This window comes from Chelonoidis abingdonii, chromosome 2, assembly GCF_003597395.2.
Source record: "Chelonoidis abingdonii isolate Lonesome George chromosome 2, CheloAbing_2.0, whole genome shotgun sequence".
In the NCBI taxonomy this organism is placed as follows: domain Eukaryota; kingdom Metazoa; phylum Chordata; order Testudines; family Testudinidae; genus Chelonoidis; species Chelonoidis abingdonii.
Window position 1 is genome coordinate 287981624 of NC_133770.1, and position 22900 is coordinate 288004523.

General features: G+C 39.3%; 1 protein-coding gene across 2 annotated transcripts in view; it reads right to left on the reverse strand.

Moving 5' to 3' along the window:
- ZFAT (zinc finger and AT-hook domain containing) overlaps positions 1–22900 on the reverse strand; it is a 301679-nt gene that overhangs the window by 266788 nt on the left and 11991 nt on the right. The window contains exons 1-2 of one of the 2 annotated variants that reach the window (XM_075063272.1): positions 15952–16392; positions 15695–15869 (exon numbers count right to left, since the gene is read on the reverse strand). The gene's annotated coding sequence lies outside the window, so the exon portion shown is untranslated. Of the gene's footprint in view, positions 1–15694; positions 15870–15951; positions 16393–22900 lie in introns of those variants that run through there. The other variant, XM_075063271.1, reaches the window with a different exon arrangement.

Genomic DNA, 22900 nt, shown 5'->3' on the forward strand with positions numbered 1-22900 from the left:
AGAAGTAGTTTTGGCACATCAGGTGGCAGCTCCCAAGGGGGTTTCTGTGATCCAACCCATCACAATATGCATTCTTGATATTTCACTAGTTTACCACATATTTAGAAAACTTGTTTGCTTTGTTTTCTGTGGTCAATGCACACACTTAATTGAAATATAAACTACAGAAAATCCAGAATTTATATTAAATAAGGTATTTGTTAGAGAGTTTATTTTTTCACACACGCATGTGCGCATAGTGAACCCATGCACAAAATACATTCAAATGTTTTCAGCAAATGTGTACAAAGACTTCTGATTTATTTTTATTTTTTTTTTAAACAAACCAGTTTGGAAGCAAACTGGAGATTATGAGAATCTAAACAAATGCCAGGGTTTACTATCACTCTTCAAAGTGTGTATGTAGTTCCAAGAAGAATCAGATAAACTTCTTTTTACACTTTCTTCTTGTTGTGTAGCCCTGCTTATTTCTGGTTCATACTAATGGAAGAAAAGTGTTATGTATAAAACTTTCATGCTAATTTATTTGTATCACTGTAGCACTTATGAGCTCTAGTCATGGATCTTTCCTAAAAGACTGAGATTTTAAAATTAAAGTTAAACTAATGCTCTGTCCCGAGATAATGTATATTTCAGCAATAAAGGCATGTTGCACAATATCTGTGTGATTTGTGTATGTATAAACAAGTTAATAAAATAGTGGAAAGTGTGTTAGGGTGACAAGTTGTTGGTGGCTCCTAACAGATTTCTAAAGATGTAACAGTAATCCTTGCACTGCATAAGTTGCATATAAGTTTTAAATGTTAGTATTTCATGTGCGTCATTTTAGGAAAAATGAAACTTACCTATATAACAGCCCCATCCCTTCAGTCTGAACATCTTCAAAATATTTTATACCTATTTTTTCCTTCTTAATTTGTTACATCTTGCTCATATTCTCCCAATGCTGAACTATGAAACTATATTTCAAATCAGCTTTTAGTAACAGTCATCAGTTTCCAAAAGGCTTGCCGTGATGCCAAGTATTAATTACAGGGAGTCCTCAGACTTAACACACCCAACTTATCTTGGATGCCATTTATGAAAGCTTTTAAATTGACTGCCCGTTTCATCCTCATGACACTCTATTTGCATAAAGTTTGCTTGAAATAAACTTCCTGGTTGTGTTTACTGGTATGGAGCTGTAAGGGGTCGCTTCTCACTGGTTTTGAGGCAGCAGGGTAGTGTGTTGCCCAGTAGGGTTGCCACTTTTGATTGGCTGAGCCCAGGCTCAGCAATCAGAAAGCTTGAACAGTGATTGGCTGAGGCTCAAGCACGTGTGCTGTTCTCACTGGCTTTCTGAGCCTGTGTTGCCAGTATTCTGAGCAGCATATGTGAGTTTAAAAATTTGAATGCTGTTTACAAACTACAGTGTACAGTAAATGCATTGATGTTGCAACATTAGTCATCTCTAATTCATTTAGTACAAAAAATTGTGTTATTGTGGTGAAAAAATAGTGCATCAAGCCTTGATTCAGGAACCAATCCCCTTTTCATACCATTGATTCCTATGGGAAAAGCAGTTTCGACTTACAATGCAATTCTGAGGAATAATTGTGTCGTTAGTCCGAGGACAACCTGTATTTTAAAAAACTGAAGTCACTTGCTCTTTCCTTTCAAACCCAAAGACATTTCACCGACTGCCATCAAACGTAGGTTTCTATGGAATGGGGTGGGGAAGGGAAAGGCTCACAAAGGATGTGTTACATCAGAGTAATTTATCACAAAGCTAATCATTTCTTTTTTTATTCGCATTTTGTGTATATATTTGAAACTGACAAAGGTTGGGTAATTGGCAAGTTGTGATTAGTACTAACTGGCCCCAAACTGCACACACCCTATCAGACTTGTTACCTGTCTTTTTACCTTGTTACCCCTACTCCCAGCTCACTTATTTGTCTTGCCATCTTTTCTCAGACTGTAAGCTCCTTGGGACAGGAACCATCATTTTTGTTTCTGAACAGTGCAAACATAACCCGCCCTCGCTGTAGTCTTTAGACTCTACCACACTAGGTATATAAATAATTTAGAGAGACCGTACAGGAATACTCCCACAGGCCAGATGTACAATAATGGCAATACTTTAAATTACTTAAACCTATATTCCTCTACCTTACAATAACTACATTCAGTTACAACTATTTTCCAAACACAACAGAGGCAGATTTCTTCAATTTTATTTGCATGTTTTAAAAAAAAAAAAGACAGCAAAACAATAGCAATTATTGCTAAAAAATTGACTAGTATATGCCAAACCATATAGGCAGATAACATTTGAGTTGCAATACTAAGGCTTTTATACAACAAATACTTTTATGGGTTTCATTACTTATTTGAACATTATCAAATCAAACCACTGCATAGTCTCTTCTTGCCAATAGGTTACTTGACTATTCAGGAAGGCTGCCTTTCCAAGTCAGTTGAAGTAAACATCCACCTCCCAGCCGTTCCATGTTTTATAGCTGAGTGTAGGATGTTTACATGAACTAAAAATCAGTAACAATACGAATAGTAGATTGGCAGTCAAGCTACACTACCACACTTCTGGATGCACATACTTCAGTACATTAAGTAAACTACATCTTGGAGGAATGCACAATACACATCCAATAGGGTTATGACTCCCTAAGAAATTAGAAAGCACATGTTTGACATCTGGATGTTAAGTCACACACACACACTGGACTACAGGGGTCAAAGCATGAAATGGAGAAGAGATCCTCACAACTCTTGGGGATGAATGCTCTTGCCACACTTACCTAGCAAGGTGCCTTTGAGCTTGATCAGCATACAGACACTCAATAGCTTTCTATAATCTCAGTTTTATGATTATTTCTGATATAGTTAGTTTTCAAAAACTGAAATAAGGGGATGCCAAATTTGTGAGAAATACAGAAAAATGATTGGCCTACAATGAATGAAAGCTCTCAAAGGGTACAATTGGCTCAGCTGCACCTGCCTAGTTGACTCTAGGTCGCAACTGGCAGAGCTCTTTGCCACGTTACAATCCCCCTCTCTCAGGCCTGGACTGATAATTGGAAGTGGCCTAGGTAGCATTTTATGGGCAACTCAAGGTTCTCCCATAACCTCACTCAATTTACCAGAATTGTTTCTGTCAGGTATGTACCACACAGCGTTGTGGTAGCCATGTCAGACCCATCATAGTAGAGAGACAATGTGGGTGAGATAATCCCATTTACTGGACCAACTTCTGGTATGATACAAACTTTCAAGGTACATACACAAGCAGTTTTGGTAAACTGAAGGAAATTCTAAAAGAATTTTAAGGACTACACAAGATAACTGTCACTATAGAATCAATTTGTATTTGTCACACTGTAGTGTCCAAATTTAATAAAAAATTAACTTACTGTGTTCTTCATGTCTCTTGTTCCTTCATTCCAATTTATTTCCTTCTGCTATTAGTGGCAGAGATTCATTACATCTCCCTTTTTGATGCAAATCTTCCTTTTCTTCCCCCTACACCCTGTGGTTTTCTTCCTCCCTATTTCATATTCTTTTAATTTTCTCCCTCTGCGTATACTCACTCAGCTGTCCAGCAAGGAGAAACAGATAGAAGTCCATGCAGAGAGGGGAGCTGAGAGCACTGACATCACTACTCTTTCAGCACATGATTTTAGACTGAAAATAGACACACCAATCCAGGGTTCTAGGTTCCCTAGCAGTTAAATATACACTATATACAATAAAATCAAATCTCGGCAGCATTAAAACAATCAGTTCCATAGCAACTCAGCCAGCCAGCTCCTTCTTTCATTATCCACGAAGCATACCCTCAGACTTCTCCAAACCCCCTCTCCAACAGCTGTCTTTTGTGGTGTGCCCAGCAAGACACCAAAGTTTGGCTATTTCTGATGAGGAGTAAGGAGAGAAGAGGTGAGCAAACTGCACAGCCTTAGCAAATAGTTTGTGAGCCATCCCCTCTATTTTATAAACAAGGGGGAATCCGACTTAAGCACTCTTGCTGACTCCAGCAGTGGCAGTATAGCAAAGGGAGAGTGGGAATCCCTTAAATTGGCTGATCCCAGGCCACGTAAGGCTTTACAGGTCATAACCAACAACTCCAACTCCACCTGAAGACCAACTAGCAACCAGAACAGATTCTGGAGCACTGGACGTCGTATGCTTCCAGTGAGATGCCCCACTCAGTGAGCAAGCCACTGCATTCCACACCAGCTTAAGTCTTCAAATGGTTTTAAAATGTATCCCCATGGAGAGTGCATTGCAACAGTCTAGAATTAACAGCTGGTCCAGCTATTTCTGCACTGGAATGCTGTACTAATATTGACCTGCCTCTTCCCCAAGCTCTTACTTGAATTTAGTGCACACTATACATTAGGCAGTCACAGATTATTGCTTGCATTATGTGTTGTGGTCACACACAAAATTCTAACAAGATCCTGTCAGCAAAGCAAGTAATCAAACGTACTGGGACCACAGGCCAGCCATATCACTCACCCGAGCCTCAGCTTGTTCAAGGTCCTCCATCCTCTCAAGCCCCATAGCTTTCTAGTGCTTGCCCCCCTCTTCCACAGATCAACATAGCCAGAGTTTGGGGGTCTCTAGTCTCCCTGGAAACGTGTTTCGGAGTGCAGTTGTTAAAAAATATTGCCCTTATCCAAATCCATAGTAGCAGTGCTCTAGTGAGAGGCCTGTCAGCATTTCCAGTTACCAGTATTTTTCCAACTGTTTAGAATAGTAACAAATGGGGAAACAAATTATTTTGTATTTAAATGTTCTTCACAAGACCAAACACCAGATTTTGATGCTTTATATGGGACAGTGCATCTTTAACATGAAATTTTTCAGGGCTGTTATAGACTATATTAAAAATATTTTACAGTTAAAAAGTACTTAAAGACTGATCGCTTGTTTTCAATGTGTTTCGTATGATGTACTTGCTGCAATGAAATTTGTTAATGCATATAAACATTTCACAAAGTTACTTTAAACAAGTGTCATATCAACTAAAATTGCCAAAAATACCATTAACCCCTCAAATTTGGAAAGACTAAGATGCCATTGGCCACAGAAGATATGTTCAAGAGAAAAATAAAAAATGATGAAGGCTCTTAGGAGAAAATGCGTAGTTTCAGAGTAAGGCTGGCCCTGCCTTCAACTCATCTCAGTAAGCCCAAATATTATAGCAAAATTAAGTAATGGACTGTTCTGAAACTCTTAATACTCAGGGACAAAAACTAAGGAGTCGATTGCCAACCTTACCGCTGTGTCCTTTATTTTTCCTCAACCAAGACTCTTGAATTACTTCAAAAGATTTTTCAATATATCCATTTAAGCTACCAAGCTGGACAGATCTTATTGATTTAAATAATGAACTTCATTGTAATGATTTAATTATGTTTGCACAATTCTCTGAAGATGTAAAGCTCCAAATAAACATTAAATACTATGAATAAGCCTATTTAATCAATAACCATTTAGTATACTCATTAGACGGTTCATGTTTCATGCCAATGGCTAGATACAAGAGCCCTGTGAGTAACTAACAAATGAAATAAAACCATGTGACAGTCTACTACATCTAATCACTCAGTGCATTTTAGCAAATCATTAATTCTCCAATGCCTGCAGTCTGGATATCCCAGCACTGCTAAAAGAGATCCCAATAGGCCTTGCTCCAATGAATAAACCATTATGAATTTTATTATAGTGACTAAAAAATGTCATACGAGCCCTGTAATACTGACAAGAGTCTAATGATATTATGCAGGTCTGAGATCTATTATGAATATCTAAAGAGCCTGAGGGGAGGGGAAGTGATGCTCTCATATCAAAAGTGAGAGAAACTGGGATGAATTATCCTTAAGTGTCAGGAAATAAAAATAATTAAAAAAATATTAAAAAACCTTTGCAGACAAAAACCGGGAGCTCAAGAAGAAGTTTAGCCAAAAAATTGTTTAGTACAAAAGCTGAAGTACCAGAATCAGGTAACAAACTCAAACACTTAGGACCCCCCCCCCCCCCGCCTTTCAAATCAGGAATCCACATAAGTAAATGGAAGAAAAAGGTGAGAATCACCCAGGAACCCAAAATACTACCTCCTTCCCAGGGCCAGGGGAGAGGTGGGAAAGTAGTTTTTATAGATGGCCAGTTGAGTTTGTTGAAATTGTTATTTTAATGAAGTCTGAATTTTGCTGATGTGTTAGGGTACCTAGAAGCTTGGGAAAGCTTAAAGGAGATTTCTTTACATTTAAATATTTACCTCATTCACCTTGTCTCTCTAATATCAAAATACACGTCATGTAAGACTTTCTACTTTTCACCTCGAATTACTTAGAATCTACTGTGCTTAGTGGCATATGAGGCAACCTATTTTTTCTCTACTGCTGTCTATCCAGACAGAGCAAGATGCCTGACTCCATCATAAGCCATCTCCTTGACAGCAGCATCCTTTCGCTTATTCTAAGATAGGTCATTTTTGTGTTCACTCCTCCTCTTTCCTCCAGGTGGAATCCCTTGCCTTTCTGCCATCTGGTAGCCTGATAACACGGCCAAAGCACCATAGCCATCTGTCTAATTATTGAGTCCGCAGCCTGCTGACCCATGCGAACAACACTTCTACGTTGTTTACACGATCACTCCAATGAATTCCCAGGTGGTTCTTAAACAACGATGGTGTAATGCATTGAGCTTCTTATTGTATTCCATGCCTCCAATGCATATTAAAGTGGTGGCAGAACAGCAGCTGTACAATCTTCAGTGCGCAGATGTAGCTTTTTACTCTTCCAGATGCTTGACAAATGGGAAAATGATCCACTGGTTTTACCAATCCTTGCCTTCAATTCTTTGGCCATTGGCACATATTGTACTTCCAAGATCAATAACGTCATCAGCTCCTTTGTATTCTTCTCCATCAATCACACGTTCACCAGAATTGACACCATTCTCTTCTGTTTCCATGGCCTTGGTCTTCCATGTACTGATACAAAGTCCCACTTCAGCAGCTTCTGCTTTTATGCTCAGTCTTCTCATTCCATCCAAGTTGGTCTGTAGTACGACTATGTCATCGGCAGAAACCCAAGTGTCCCAGCTTATCTCTTGCCCAAACAATACCAGAGTGCTTGGCAGCAGCCACTGGTCTTCTCATCACAAAGTCTATGGCAATGGAGAAGTGGGGACAGCATCCACCTTTGTCTTATACCAGTAACAATCTTAAATCATTGTGTCTCCACTCTCTCCCGATGGAGCACATAGACTCTTCATACAAAGCTTTTATCAAATTAAAAATCTTTGCTGGAATTCCATGTCTTAGGATCTTCCAAAAGGCTTCCACGTGACACTATCAAACACTTTCATAAAATCAACAAAGTTAAAAAGACATCTGCTGGTGCTCTTAAGCTTCTCAAGGTGAAAAAATGGTCTGAACGCCAACTACCAGATCAAAATCCAGCTTGCTCTTCCCTACTTTGTCAACAGCAGTTTTCATGTATTCAAAGTGATAATGCAAAACACTTTTCCATATATGGATAGGAGTGTCATCTCTATCCAGTTATCACAAATAAGTTGGTCCCCTCCTTTTTTTAGGAAGTCTGAAAATGAAACCTCTGTGACAGATAAAGATATTGCAGGAAATTACCATAACTGTATTAAGTTTATGTATCACTGTGGGCCAGGGACTGTATATAATTCCATAGGGGAAGGTGACCACAGATTCTCCAGAACTGGAAACAGTGAGGGCTGATTAGGCAAATTCACTCAGGTTGTAACACCCCAGAGAAGTACCACCACCTGGAGAGGCTTGCATATATAGCTCAAACTGGATTCTCCAGAAAGTGTACAGTGCCTGAACCAAGAGAATTCTCTCCATCAGAATCAGGGCTTTTAGGACCCCTTTATACCACTTTGGCCATTTTAACCAGCATAAAGGTGCTGGAGAGGGGTAAGGATTTCACTTTTTTTAAGAACCATGGACTTCACATTTTAGGATTTTTTTCATGCAAACTGGCAGACATGATGGCAAACAGGCTTCATGGAAGGTCAAAAGAGCAGGAACTCAATGACAAAAACACAACCCAGACATTCACTGCACTTACCAAAGACAACATTTATCTTATATTTGGGGTGGGTAAGGGACATTACTAAAATAGCCTCTGGGACAGAGCAATTTCTGCATTTTTTAAAAATATGTCACTTTTATTCTTTATAGTCAAACCCACTTTAAAAAAAATTAAAACTATAGACTGTTCCTAGGATTTATGCTTTCTTCCATGTATTCTGACAAAAGTCACAATCACATATAAAATAGTTTTAACATTACATATATTTATAACTAATCTTTTCCTTCTGATGTTGTCCATGAATAGCCGGATGCAGCAAACATCTGACTGAAAGCTAGAATTTCTCTTACAGCTTCCAGTCGGGGATGTTTACAACAACAGACTACAATACGGTACTGTACTGCGTAACAGTACACAACAATGGGAATCCCCTTCAAAAGAAAAAAATAGTTTATAAAATGGCATTGCACAGCACTCTGATTTATTGCTCCACCAATTACAACATCATACTTCACCTCATTTCTCTGCCTACATGAGCTGTCAACAAAGCACAGCTGTTGATCACAGTCATCTAAAATAAACAGCTGAAATTTAAGTTATGGAGCAAAATCTGCAATTTAAAAATTCTTTAGTTCACAAGTATTTTTAAAGTGTTCACTTCACGATGCCTTCATTCCCCAGAGCTCACCAAAGAATGCAAGTTCCTTTAAACACCTGCACTATTTTCCTAATCACATTAAGTACCCAACACCCCCCCCCCCCCCAAAAGTGACAGAACTGAAAACTTAAATTGTGGCTGTATTAAGAAGAAGAAGAAAAAGACACTCATGCTTTGACAGTCACACAGTTAAACAGATCTACAATCCAACAAGCAAAATACAAAATAAAAAAGGAGCATAAGTAGAGCCCAGTGAAATTCTCTTTATAATTTTTCATTTTATTTTTTGGGAATAATTTATTTGGTTTTCTCCATTCATCATTGCCCCCCAAGGGAAAAAGAGGTGCTGCGACAAGGGGAGGGAATGGGGGCAGAGCAAGCCCATCCCACACGCATCTCTCAGCGGTGACTCCTGTCCCACACAGCGTTGCAGCACCACTCACTCACTACCCCCATCCCATCGTGACAGTAGAGCAGCCAAGACAAACCCAAGCAGTGCTGCTACCCTGTGAGCAGGATTAAATGCTTGGAGCAGGGAGCTGGGCCCAGACCCATAGGACAGGAGCAGTCATTGTGAGGTGAGTTTTTTTGTTGTGTCATTTTAATCATTTTGTGTTTTACTTCATATTATTTTGCATTTGCAAAATACACAGGGCTCTAAACATAAGCACCCACTATCTGCACATTCAGATTCTTTGTATCTGATACATATAAGGTCTCTCAGCTACTGAAACCCAATCACATTCAGTTTACATACAAAGCTCTCCTTCTGAAATTGAGAATTAGTATTTTAGTAGTATGTGACTCTAGCTGTTTCAGGGGCAAACCAGGATTAATGAGGAAACTACATGTAGTCTCTATGGATACCATGCTGACCTTCACTGTTTTTGAGTTTAAAAAGCCATGGTCATTTACAACAAAAAGCTCCTTCGGTTGCTCCAGAATCGAAAGTTCCAATTTTACACTGGAAAGAAATGGGTTATTTCATGCACAGGTAAGCACGTGGTATTTGACTAATTAGGCTGCTGAGCATTAAGTTGCAGTGAACCATTTATTACAACCTTCTGCTGTAACACTTATTTTTCAAGAAACAAATGAAGGTTATTGCAATGTCATCTATCAGAAGAGGGCCATTTCTCCCCCTCCCCCCATATCCTTTTTCTTTTAGCTCACGAAGATAAATCTCAAACAGCCAGCACACACAAGTTCCTTTCAGTCATCATTCCTGAATATGATAGTCTCCCCCCATTACATAACCAGCCAATTTTATCAAACTCAACATCAACTAAAAATATTTATGGAGCATATTAAAAATGATCAATCTCAAGGGAGAGTTTGACTTAAAAAAATCAGCGGCATGGTGTTTGGAACAAACTGAACTGTCTGCCTTTGAGTAAAGTTACATGCCAGTATGATATATGTTATATAAAGCTTTGTGAAAATTCAGGCTGGACACACATTTAATTTTTTTTACCCCACAACAGCTCTATTTTTTTTAATATGAGTAGGCAGCATGTTCTAACTTTCATCAACGGCTATGCTCTACCATTTTGAGACTGCTGACCTGTAAGATCAAGAACATTTTAAATAGGGACACTATTCTAATACCATCATGAAAGCTAAATTGTGTCTTTGTTGTTGAGTTTTGTGAACATTGTGACAGGAGTGAAGAGGGGGAAAAATGTAGTATTGCTTAATTGTGACACTTTCCCCCCACATAAAGAAAAAACCCTGCAGTCTATTTAGACTACAAAAGAAAACTACTGAAGTCTTTATCTGGAAGCACTGACTTTACTTATGAGATAGGAAACATGCATTTGGCATGCCCAAGTGAGCAACACAGGATCACCTGCCTATGATGTCTTATTCTACTTTAAATACTCTGGATTAATTCATGATAAAACAGCACCATCAACTTAAAGAGATATCTGTAACATCTAGCAAAGTGCAACTATCTTCATAAAGCTCTTTTCAAGGCATCTCAATCCTGACCTGTAATTTATTCCAATCTTAAACACAGTAAGAGTTATATTGAACACTGTGTGTTTGTGCAGGATTGAAGTGAACACAGTTAACATTAAAACTATCTATTAGTGCAGCAGGAGAGCTTAATTTGTCATTTACATGCTATATGTTTGAAAAAAATCACTTTCTATACTGAAAAAAGAACTCCTGAGTTAAGCATGATCACTACTATATCCAGCCATTGATTTGAAAGATAACTGCTATCGCACAGATATAACTGCAAAGGGAGTCAATTAATTACTTTGTTGTAACAGCCAAGCTCTTTCAAAGGAGTCAAACAGCTGAGCAACAGAAGCCTTATGCAAACAAAAACTTGAGAAGTCTGGTTGCTAAAACCCAGAAAGACAAACGTGCACTAAAACTAAAATGAGACTCAAACTTACTGATCAGGAGAGAAGTTCAGAGTTTTGCACAAACTCACTCTGAAACATTGTACTTGAAGTTCATCTGCAAAGTAGATATTAGACTAAAAACAAAAGAAGCAGATTAAAACAAAACAAAAACAGAGAAATATTACCATATGGTAAATAGTTACTGTCCACCTATTTTTAAAACGACAAAGCTGGCCTTGAAAACAATGTATTGCAGTAAATTAAACTGGTAAAAGGCAAAGGCTTAAGTAATTTTGTATAATGTCAGTAAGGTTTTTTCCTCTCTTTTAGCAGCATTTAAAAATTCTCACTGGAAGTTAAAGTCTTAAAACAATAAGAAACAATTTAGTGGAAATTATGGTGATCAAGCAAATGTCCAGAGATGGCAAGAGCTGTGGCAGGAAAAAAGTTAAAGCACTGCTAGAACTAGGTAACTTTATAGAGAAAGGAGAGGGTGCAAACAAATGTGCAGGGCTAGGTAATAAGCATGAAAAGTAGAGAAGAGAAATAAATAAAACCATAAGCATCTTATGTTCTACTAGTAGACTCTTCCCAATTTTAAGAATTTCCATGTTCTCATAATTAACAATTACTTCATGGAACACAAAGCAAATATTCAATTATCTTCCAAAAATGACTGAAGTACTTAAACTTGAATCAATTACTGTACCGTGATGCTGCAGTTATGGTTGAAAAAGCACTTTTTATCATAAACCCTTATTTACCAGCACTTCAACTTTTGGAAGAAAATTCCCTTTGGCTTGAGTTTCTTGTGCCTATTTCCAGCCTAAGTATGACTTGTTTGATAAAAATCTATCAAGCTGTTTGAAGTATCTAAGCATGAAAAATCAGTGATTCACGTCACTTAAAATTTTTCAGACTATATTTGTTCTTGGATAACAAATTGCAGCTTCTTTTTAAAGCCTCGAACTTGTTATGGGCTTAGTCCTCAGAGAGAATCAGTGCCTTTGACAGAAAAAAGTATTACTTATTCATCAACCACGTCTTAAGGTGGTTTACAGATAAATACTTACAAGTGCCTTACTGAATCAAAACATTGCACAAACAGCTTTGAGACTAGTATCTTAACTTCTTAGTTTCTCAGATCTGCAAAAATGGAATTAAGTGACCTGCTCCAGGTCTGATAATCTGTCGGAACCAGGAGAAGAGTGCTAGAGCTATGACTTCTAGTGCAGTGCTTAGTCCATTAGATCACGTTGTTTAAATATATAATGCTCCAGCTATATGCATGCTACTGTCACATGTGCATACAGCAGGGCATGTCCATGTACTATTAAAAAACAAAACAAAACAAACCCAAGCAGCTAAATGCAGCATGATTTTTTTTTTTAATTTGTTCATGCACCCTAGCTCTCCCTTCTAAATCACTGTTAGCCCCTCATCCTGCAATGTTTTTTTCTGTGTGCATGTACGTACGCACACACACCAGCAATAACCACAAGCAAAGCTCACTGGCTGGACTGAGGCCTTAGTTTGCCTACAGAATGCATATATGCACTACTCAATTTTGTATGGGAAACAATAAAGATTATAACTCAAACTTGAGACAAATTATTGAGCATGAGGACACTAGCAGGTTCCAAGAATGTTACTGAAATAGTTAATCAGAAAAAGGTTCCAGGAGTCATAGGCTGTTTGGAAGAGATAAGAATGTAAACAGTCAAGGATTCATTTAGGTTCCTACATTCCTGGCATAGTGTCCCAGAAGAATCTACTGAACCTAATATTGTCTACTCTGGAGAGATGAGGGTGAGACAAAAGTCTGGTATTTTAATAACAAGTGGAAAGGAATAAATAGGAAGTTATGAACACAATGAAGTTAGGAGTTAAGGATATGATCACCAAAATGAAGACAGAAGACAACACAAATACCCATTTGTGAGAGAAACAGCTGTTACATGAAAACAAGGTTTCAGAATGGACACTAAGCAGAACTAAAGATCAGATATAGAAGACAAAAAAGATTGTTATCCAACAGAAAACCTATGTTCCTAATGTCAGAGACTGGGACATGAGCAGTCACACCAAGTGGTTGAGCAGGAATCAGTAGCCAGGAACAGCAGTCAGAGGCCAAAGCTGGAATCCGAAGTCAGAAATTAGAGTCAAGAGTAAAAGCTGAATTACTTGGAGTGAGGTGAGGCAGAAGCTATCACAGCCATGGGTGAATGCTGCGAGCAGCCACTGAACTGCAGCTGGGCTTAAGAGCTGGTCTGCTGACTCTTCCAACAAGTCAGGCAGTGTAGCAAATTAGACAGCCTACTGCAGGCCAGCTGCACTCATTAGGTTGCCATTAGGTTGCCCTGAGACAGGTTCTGCTGCAGGCCCTGATTTCTGACACCTTATAGAGACCAAATTTTCAAAGGGGCTTCAACCCAGCCAACCCTTTGCCTGTGAAACTTTGTACATTTACGCAGGCTAAGGGCATAAATTTACAGTCTGCCCTGAGTAAGACTAGAACAGAGAAGAAATGCTTGCTGTCTTACCCTCCCTGGTTCACTCCTTGCTTTGGGGGAAGAAGGGGAATGGACAAGAGGAGTAAGTAATCTAGTACATCAGATTAAATCCCCCTCCACACCAGCTCAGCTGTTATCCTTCCCCTGAAAAACAGTAAAGCCTTACAATGCTGGAGATATACCTTAAGAAATACACTTTAAAAGATGGATTTTCTCATTTGCAATTTGTGCATTTCTGCTCCATCCATGTTATCTCAGAGATCCCAGGATATTAATTCTGGTAAGTCAGTGAGGGCTCTAAGCATGCCCAGGGTACATCCAGATGGATCCAACTGCAGCAAGGCAGGATTGGGGCATTAAGTGAGTTTATTACAAGGGAAACTAGGAAAAATCATGCTGATAAGGTGAACTTTGTAAACAGCATGATAACTTGCAAATGTTTTGGAATTAATTTCTCTCAATAAAGAAATGAATTATACTGGGTAGTCCCAATCTGCCAGTAACAGTCAGTCTCTCTTTCTACAGCATTTATTAACTGTAGACTGGAAAGATCTACAGGTACTTAAAGAGGTTGGTGAAATCTAACCTAAGATGTCATCACTTCTAATTCTCACTCAGAAACATCAATACAATATTTGTGGACTTGAAATTAAGAGAGAACTGCTGAGCCTAAAAAACATCCATGACATGGGGAAAAGGTTAATTGAGGGTCATCTGTTTTAAAGCTGTGCAAAAAATATCCATCTACCATAATAATGAACTTATAATAATAAATCAAACTTATGAAAAATTAGTTCAACTCAAGCAGAGGGTTCCCATCCTCCAGTTTAAAAGTCCTAAAATTCAAAGTGATGCTTTAGCTACAGTTTGTTTTTTTAAGTTTCCATATCTGTAATTTTGTTTCTCTGAGTGGAAACATCCATTTATCTGGGTATCAGTGCTGGTTTAGGCCTGCCCAGTTCACATAAGTTTATATTTAGATTTTGTTTTTAAATTCATGTTCTTCCAGCTGGAAAACTGAAGCATTGTACTCTGACCCTAGAAAAGGGTTTCCCTACAGCTGAAACTACATAAACATGGTAGAAATATTAACCACATTACAGAAAGATAGATAAGAATTAAATAGTGTAATATCTACTTAGGTTTATCATGAAAAGTTGAATATACAGGGATGGCCAGTGGATACTTCCATTATGAGAAATATTTAATTTCTCCCTCAAGCTTCAATACTGAACATTTGCCAGCTAATGAGTATCTGCTGTCCTTTGATTTTAAGTAGGCATCTCTGTTGATCTCCATTCTGCCAAACTGTGGGTGGAAGGGTGGAGAGAATGGTTCCACAGGAACATGAGAGATGGAAAGACTGCATCGCATCTGGCATCACAAGTTCCGGGTATTCACCTGTAGTTTCTGTATGGGGGTGGGAGAAGGAAGGGGATGTTTCATTCCTGATAGAAGAGGAGGACTGAAGAAGCACATTGTTTAATGTGGTTAGACCCCGGAAAGACTTAACCAAGGGTTATCCCAAATAACAATCCATGGTAATGATGACATTACGACCGCTGAATGAGGTATCTCCACTCTATATTGAAGATTCTTTGGTTTCCTCTGATTTGTACCCTCAGCCTTCCCCTTCTTCTCTTAACATGGGCAACTGCCACAGCTGCTGCTTTAAAAAAAAAAAAAAAAAAAAAAAAAAATTAAAGGTATCTTTGAGGACTGATCGTGACCCTCGATAAGCACTAAAGATGGAGGGAATCACTAAAGGAGGCACGAATAGTGAGACTAGGAGAAGTAGGCAAATGCACCAGTCTTCAGGAAACTTCCCTTACCTTAAAAGGCAGTGGGGGCAAACAGAACCTGCTGCAGAGGCTTTGGAACCAGGCCACATTTGGGACACTTTTTTCCATCACCAACTTCTCACATTACATTCATATTTATTGTCCACTGTCTGGATGGTGATATGAGTCGCTGGCCCATCTTCCTGTACAACTGTGAAGCGAATCACCAGCAGGTGCAGTAAAGTAGGCTGGAATAGGCCACACACAAAGCTGCGAAAAGTCAGGACTACAGGGTTCTGACACTTACCTTTTCCTGCATGATTCTAGATATCTGGATGGTCCATTAACATTAGCAGGCTAACAGTATGGACAGAAGTACTTTCTTGTGTTGCTGATGGAAGATGCGGAAAAATGTCAAGCTGGGTTTGTCCACTGACAACCAGAGGGAACTGGAAGGAATGCGATTCAGCACACAGGATGCCCTAAAATGAGAACACCACATTCCAATAACTAAAAATCCAGTATAGTTAAATTTCTCAGCAATGTAAGAATGAAAATTCTCACCCACAAGTTCTCCATAGCTCAGTGGTTTAAGCATTAGCCTGCTAAACCCGGAGTTGTGAGTTCAGTCCTTAAGGGGCCATTTAGGGATCTGGGGCAAAAACCTGTCCAAGGATTAGTCCTGCTTTGAGCAAGGGGTTGGACTAGATGAACTCCTGAGGTCCCTTCCAACCCTGACATTAAAAAAAGAGCTTTACAAAACTACATAAAGTCAGAGTAGAGTTTTTATTTCATTAACCCCTTCAGTGTTTTGAAACTGATGACAAAGGTCCTGTTTAAACAGTCATCCTGTGTCTTTATACTGAAGAAGTCAGACACCTCTGGAAAAAATAAGCCTTTAGTGATTGAGTAGCATAGTCCTTCCCCTCCCTTAATAAATAAAACTCTTTGGAACAGCTTCCCCATTGATACTAGCTGTTAAAACACAGTCCTGAGTGTTCAAATTTGAACAATGCTTAAAAAAATAAAAAAATAAAACTGAAGAGAAAATAAGAGTCACATGCCTGACCCTGTTGAGTTCAGATAAGTTGCAGAATTCCCCCGTGCCCATAATTAATCTAAAAACAAGCAAAGTGGCTTATAAACTACCCATACTGCTCTTTCACAAAGGAATATTCATACGTACAGCTCTTCTGTTTATTGCTATTTTATGCCAGCATTTCTATGGAAACATGTATTTTCAGAAGACTTGGATGTGTATAAACAGAATAATTCACATAGAGAAAAATGTTGTTTCTGTGCCATGTAAACGATCATAACTATGAAAACTGATGGCAATATACAGTATACAAGGCATGTTGCTAGCGAGGGGAAAAGAACAACCTGATTCTAGAACAACATACAAAAGAGCCCTATGTTTAAAACAGACTATAGACTTTAGGCCTAAATATACTTATTTTTCATAATATAGCTCAATTTCCATATTCCTCCTACTGGTAGAAAAAATTAAAACGAAGAGCTGACAGATAAGAAGATCCATTCACTGTACACATGTGCTACTTGCTATCATAGCCTGACTGCAGAGCTTTGCTGATGTTAGAAATGATTTGGTTTAATTCCTTTTTTTAAAAAAGCTGTTTTAAAACAAAAACAGTATACAATTCAAATTAGCTAATCTGTACCTGTACACGTTTCTGTTATGGGTTGCTCTTGTTGGTTGCTATCACGTAAGATAGCAAGATCTGTAGCTATCCGGTGTTACTCTGTAACTACTGCTACTGCTCCTCTCAACTTGGGCTGGAAATCTCTCCAACTACTTGAATTGGAGCCCCAGGCGACTTCACCCTTGGTCTGCTAAAGCCCTGCATTCCCCATCCTCCCCACACATAGCCCATAGTCAACCAAGTAAAGCAACCGGCCATACAGTTTTAGTCATTTACATAAGCAAGAACTTACAAAATGCATGTATTGCTCTGAATTGCTGTTATTTTATGTTGACAAACGTATTCTAGAACAGATTATGGAGTTAACACAATCTGTTTCAGAAACATTCGACTGCTGCTGACAGGAGGGAGACATACTTACTAGAGTCCAGGTGAAGTAGGCAGGATTCAAGTTCAAGCGTCAAAAGATATATTCTGAGCCTCAGTGGCGAAGGAGCAATAGCCGTGAAATTGTAACCCATTAGGAAAAGGAGCCTGGACAGCACTTGTGCTGCAGGTGCTACTAAAACGCAATCCTGAATTGCTATGACAACTATAAGAAATGACCTATTTATTAAATGGCTGAAGAGGGGAAGAATGGAGATATTGCCACCATATATAGCTATCGTAACAAAATGAAATATTAGAATCCCAGTACGTGTGTCTCTCTGTGTAGGTTATTGGTCACCTTAGGCCCTGATCTTGCAAGCTGGTCCGGAGGGGCACAAAGGTCCACCCACATAGAGAAGCTTTGGAGGACTGGAGCCTTACATTGTGAACTCTTCAGACAGGGATTGTGTGTGTCTGTATAGCAACTACGATGAGGAGATCCTGGACTTAACAATCATAGAATCGACATGACTGGCGTGCCAAGCTACTACCAAAATATAAATAACCCATTTCACTCTGTCTTACCAGATGTCAAATGCCAGCTGCTGGGTACATTTTAGCATTATGTTAACTACAACTTTATAGGAGAAATACCATTATTTTTGCTACAAGTTGAGAGGACTCAAGGTAGAAAAATGATGGCATTTTTCTTTAAATGTTTTCCAGTTTGAGGGCTTAGTTTGAAAGGGAGCCCTGTTATTTCCCAACTTTTAAAGCAAACACAGTATCAAGCATAAAACCTCAACTGTTAAGGTGTGATGTGACACAGCAAGACGACAAATGTGAGTTACAAAGACACTCTGAAAATGTGGTTTATTACTTATTTTCTTATGTCATCCAAACATGTTTGTTAGTTACTGGGGTTTATTCAGAAGTGCTAGGCTGCTGGAAGAGTTTTATTTATGATTTAAACTCCACACATGCACATACATGTAGTTTATATGGGTTTTTCACAAAGAAAGGTCCTCTCCGGTCCAAAATATCTTTGGTTGCTAGAGTGTCCCCAAAAGGGCACCCATACCAGTTGCACAGAAGGTTAAAATACTCTGAGAACATGTTTGCACAGAGAAAAATCTAAGCAGTGCAGCAGGATGTTAGAGTGCTCAAGTAAACAGCTTACTACCACGCTAGGTCTGGTGTTCCCTCTTTATTATACAATGATGGGGGAGTCACTAGATTTGAAATAACTCTTTTAGTGCAGACCCAAATGTATGCTTTTGAAAACAGTGTGGAAAATTTCAAATGCTGTGTAAAGGGCCTGGTTTTCTAAACAGTGCTGGACACTTGCAAGTTCCACTGAATTCCATGTCATTTGCATGTGCTCTGGACTCTGGAGGGTAATGGAGGGGTGGGGGGAAGAGAGAGAAAGCTTCATAGACTTTAAGGCCAGAAGGGACCATTATGATCATCTAGTCCAGGGATCAGCAAACTTTTTGGCCCAAGGGCGACATCTGAGTATGGAAACTGTATGGCGGGCCATGAATGCTCACAAAATTGGGGGTTGGAGTGTGGGAGGGGGTAAGGGCTCCAGAGGTTGGACATGAAGGATTGGGGGTGCAGGAGGGTGCTCTAGGCTGACACCGAGGGGTTCAAGGGCAGGAGGGATATCAGGCCTGGGGCAGGGCGTTGGAGAATGAGAGGGGATCAGAGGTGCAGGTTCTGAGCGGTGCTTACCTCCAGGGCTTTGGAGTGGAGCCAGAAGCTGAAGCGCGGAGCAGCTCTGGAGCAGTGGAGCTGCAGGTTTTTGCCTGGAGCTGGAGCGGAGCCGGAGCACAGCTCCAAAACCCTGCTTACCTCAAGCAGCTCCCAGAAGCAGCAGCATGTTCTCCACCCAGCTCCTATGTGGTGGAGCCGGCCAGGCGGCTTTGTGTGCTGCCCCGTCTGCAGGCGCCACCCCTGCCGCTCCCATTGGCCGTGAACCCCCTAGCTGCCCCTATGTGTAGGAGCCGGAGAAGGGACATGTTGCTGCTTCCAGGAGCTGCACAGAGCAGGACAAGCTCCGGACCCCGCTCCCCAGAGGGAGCTTGAGGGCCAGATTAAAATGTCTGAAGGGCCGGATATGGCCCCCAGGTCGTAGTTTACCCAACCCTGATCTAGTCATAAAAAAGCCCATGAAGAAATTAATCTATATTCACTTTAGGCTTTAGATGATACATAGTAAAAGAGACATAGGGCCCCTTCACTCCCACGCTAAACAAGGAAGTTACTGAATACGTAACCATTCAGACAGCACCCTCTACATCTTGTGCACTAAATGAGGCAAGGGTCCTGTGGGAAAAAAACAGCATGTGACCACATAATTAAAACTGTATGATGATGCATATGCACAAGGGGGCTAAATTAAGGTTAGATGGGCAACCTTAATCCTAGCATTTCCTAACTTTTAAATTGCACTTTGCAACCTTAAAGGTCTTTTAACAATTGGTTTATATATAAAAAAATAAGAACATGATTCAACTACTATGCAAGTCCATTGGAATCTTTCCATTGACTTCAATAAGAGTTTAACTGGGCTCTTAATGTTTAAATAAATAAATAAAAATAAAAACACTAAAAACCCACCATGTTGGGAGAGGAGTTGGAAGAACCAACATTTACAGGTTCCATACATTTTCATTGGGCCTGTTTTTGTTCATAATTAAACTTCAACATGCTAGTACTTTCAAAATGTAAACTCTAATAGCAAATATGTGAAAATATAACCAATGCTACGCATGAGGACAAACTGAATCAATGAAGTCCACCAAGAGGTGACTCATGCAGCACCTTCCCGCATTAGTCCTTTCAATTTGTTTAATATCTAGTGTGCTACCCAAATGAGGCAGCTTGAGAAATGAAGTATTCCTTCTAAAACTTAGAACAATGATCTTTTGAGAAAATTCAGGGTTATTAGTAATAATACTTGGTATCTGCATACTGTTTTATATCTTCAAATCTATACAGGATGTTCAGTTTCAGTCATCAATGCTTACCACAGGCATATGTAGCCAACAAGGTTGCAAAGTGGGCATCAAATGATTTGGTAGCCCTTTGTAACTGCTTTGGACAGGTATAAGTGAACAAAGAGTAAGGCAGTATAGATTTTAAAAAAAAATTCTCAAAAAAGGGTATTTATGGGGTTCTCTTCTAACAGAGGAGGATGCACAGGCAAAGAGAAAGAAGAAAAGCAAGCCAGGCAAAGACACAGAAGGAACTTAAACAATTCAGCGATGAACATTAAAAGAGTTATTTATGGTTGGGGCTAAATTAAGATATTCTAGCTGCCTAAATCTATTAAGCAAATTTCTACCAGAGCACATTAGTGCTTTTGGTACCAGCTATGAGAGAAAGTTGTGTTATTTTCCTACAAAATAGCTCACTTCAAAACACTCCCTTTTATACTGAAAATTAATATCCTGTTAAGAATTAATGATTAACAGAGTCCTCAGTGTTTTATATGGTAAAGCAAGATTTTATTTTATTATTCGAAAGTAAAGTAGACTTTACTGTAAGATACAGAATAATAAAAACTCCAGTTGTGTAAATAAAGGTCTGATAATCAAATTCAGACTGGTAATAAGAAGCAATGATTCTATAAAATCACCAGAGCAGACGTTATCAGATATGCTAGTACAGGCTGGAATTCATCCCTTAGTGTCTAAAAAGAGAAAGCAACTATAACTACTTCTGACTTTGCAAAAAGTGCAGATTGAAAGTTATGGTTCTGTGAGAACTAAGGGATGCCTGCATACATATATTCCCAGCAGCTAAATTTCTCCATCTGAGGTTTCATTGCTATTAGTTATTATTGGGCATACACTGCCTTTTAACCGAGCAATAGGCTTAGTAGTTCCCTAGCCACCTGGTGTGCATGTTAAGACAATTCAATTTGTCACCACATTCAAAAAATGAAAACCAGTTATAATTGTGATTCTGAAGTCAAAGAACAGTACAGGCTGAGATACCCATGTCCAGGCCGAAGATCCCCTAGCCTCAGAAAATATTAGCATTTCCCTATTGTGGCTAGTTGCCATAATAGCAACAATTAGATACACTGAAAACAGTTTTCAATTAATGGAGGTTAATAGAAAGTCAGAAGGGGGAAAGGAGAGCCCCATATTTTAAATGAACAAAATATCATAAGCCACTTTGGTAAAGAGATGAGCCTGATGTCTTCATAGCCGATACAAGTTTTGAGCATGGACAGCACAATTTGAGGGCTATGGCTTTCCCCCTGTAAAGCCAGCAGAAAAGGGACTAACATCCTATGAAGCTCTGAAATGTTCACCTTCTGAAATTTCCCTGGAATATTCTGTAGGATTTGGAAGGGGGTGGAGGGTGGGCTGCAAGAGAGGCAGCGGACTAGAACTCAGCCAGCATCATTGCAGCCCCAATGTTTTAATGATCTAAAGCAGATGAAGGTGCCTGACCTAGTACTGCAGGCTTCAATCTTCTCATTGTGAAGAAAATCAAATCCCACTCTGTGCATTAAAGGAAGTGTGAACGTCATTTGGGGTTGGGTCAGAGAGTCAGGCTTACAAAGCTTCCATCAGGAGGAAGGACTGGAACAATGTACCTTCCCTTTAAGGGCTCAAGACAGAGAGATTAAATATGCTGAACTTCTGTTCAGTAAATAGCCTGCATTACAGCACAAACAGGCAGGTGGCATGTATGTTTAAGTCCAGGAAGAATGAGAGGCACAAACATACCTCTTATATGTGCCCTATTTCTCTGGATCTTTTGTGTCCAGCTCAGACAATATCCCAGAAGCAGAGGTACCAGTATGGGAATGTAGCTGTACAATGGCACCAAAACTAAGTAAAAGCTTTAAAGCTATCTAAACTCCACTAAAATTTATTACCAATAAAAAAAAATTGGAAATGTTTCCTAACAAAACCAAAACAAACACCTCTGGACATGGAGGCTGCACCACACCTCTGGACATGGATGACAGCTGTGGAAAAGAAGGAACTGAAGATGTTGGGAACCACATGGCTTCTTCAAACACATGCTCTGAAGATTTTGTGCTGCAAAACAGTGCAGTGCACTCTTTACAGTCAAAATAGGCTTTTCTTTTCTAGAGGTTCCCAAAGATCAATGGTGAGTGGGTGTCAAACATATAGCTAAAGGTAGCATAAAATCCCTCCTAAGCAGCTGTACTGAATCATTACTTGTAAGGGGTTAAGAAGCTCAAATAACTTCGTTGGCACCTGACCAAAAGGACCAATAAGGAAAGAAGATACTTTCAAATCTTGAGGGGGGAGGTTTCGTTTGTGTTCTCTTTGTTTGTTCCCTCTCTGGACAGAGAGAGATGTTATACCAATAAAAAACTAGCAGGATCTTATTAAAGGGACAAGACATTTGTCACATTTATTGTAAATACCATAATAAAATAAAAGATAACAGCAAACAATGTTGTTTAGCTACTTATTCCTATATAT